This window comes from Danio rerio, chromosome 18 (genome assembly GCF_049306965.1).
Source record: "Danio rerio strain Tuebingen ecotype United States chromosome 18, GRCz12tu, whole genome shotgun sequence".
In the NCBI taxonomy this organism is placed as follows: domain Eukaryota; kingdom Metazoa; phylum Chordata; class Actinopteri; order Cypriniformes; family Danionidae; genus Danio; species Danio rerio.
In genome coordinates, this window is record NC_133193.1 from 52,488,295 (window position 1) to 52,490,000 (window position 1,706).

The window sequence follows — 1,706 nt, forward strand, 5'->3', positions numbered from 1 at the left end:
AATGTAAATGGTTGCTAGGGTGTTGCTAGGCGGTTGCTAAGGTGTCCTAAGTGGTTGCTAGGTGGTTGCTAAGGTGTTGCTAGGCGGTTGCTAGGGTGTTCTAAGTTGTTGCTAGGTGGTTGCTAAGGTGTTGCTAGGCGGTTGCTAGGGTGTCCTAAGTGGTTGCTAGGTGGTTGCTAAGGTGTTTCTAGGTGGTTGCTAGGGTATTCTAAGTGGTTGCTAAGGCGTTGCTAGGCGGTTGCTAGGGTGTCCTAAGTGGTTGCTAGGTGGTTGCTAAGGTGTTGCTAGGCGGTTGCTATGGTATCCTGAGTGGTTGCTAGGTGGTTGCTAAGGTGTTGCTAGGTGGTTGCTAGGGTGTTCTGATTGGTTGCTAGGTGGTTGCTAAGGTGTTGCTAGGCGGTTGCTAAGGTGTCCTGAGTGGTTGCTAGGTGGTTGCTAAGGTGTTGCTAGGCGGTTGCTAGGGTGTTCTGAGTGGTTGCTAGGCGGTTGCTAGGGTGTTCTGAGTGGTTGCTAGGCAGTTGCTAGAGTGTTCTGAGTGGTTGCTAGGTGGTTGCTAAGGTGTTGCTAGGCGGTTGCTAAGGTGTCCTGAGTGGTTGCTAGGTGGTTGCTAAGGTGTTGCTAGGTGGTTGCTAGGGTATTCTAAGTGGTTGCTAAGGCGTTGCTAGGCGGTTGCTAGGGTGTCCTGAGTGGTCGCTAGGCCCTTACTAACGCGTTACTAGGCGGTTGCTAGGTGGTTGCTAGGCGGTTGCTAGGGTAATTTGGGTGGTTGCTAGGCAGTTGCTTGGGTACCCTGGGTGGTTATTAGGCAAGCCTCACATACATGCCTGATGAAATATTTATACTTAGTAAGCATTTCTAGCAAGTTACAGTACTTGGCTAGTCAATATTAGCATGTAGCTAGTCACTGCTAGCATGTGTAGCATATAGGAAGTTCCGTTTGCTAGCATGAGTCAAACGAGCCAATCCCCAAGTCTCTACGATGTTCTGATACTGAGATATAGCTGTTGATGAATGGTTGCTAGGGTACTCTGTTTTGTTGCTATGGGCGAGGTTAAAGAGTGAACTTGAATGTGGTTGGCTGTCCAGGTCAAATGAACCAACCCAAAGTCTCTATGACACTTCTATGTAAAGATATGCATGTAAGCCACTTATGATGACAGTCTATGGGACCAGTTTGGGGGCGTGGCTTGTGAGCTTCATTATCATATTGAGATGCTCATTGGTTTTCTGAGTCAGATGAGCCAACCCCCAAGTCAATAGGACACTGCTTAGCAAAGATATGAATGTAGACCAGTTACAATGGCAGTCTATGGGACCAGTTTGGGGGCGTGGCTTGTGAGCTTCATTATCATATTTAAAAGCTCATTGGTTGTCTGAGTCCAATGAGCCAACCCCTAAGTCTATAGGACACTGTTATGCAAAGTTATGCATGTAGACCAGTTAAAATGGCAGTGAACGGAAGACTTATCAAGGGTATTTAAATGGATTTGGGGGCGTGGCTTATGAGCTTCATTATCATATTGAAAAGCTGATTGGTTGTCTGAGTCTAATGAGTCGACCCCCAAGTCTGTATGACACTGCTATGCAAAGATATGCATCTAGCCCTATTATAATAGAAGTCTATGGGACCAATTTGGGGGCGTGGCTTGTGAGCTTCATTATAATAAAGTGATGCTGATTGGTTGCCTGAGTCAAATGAGCCCACC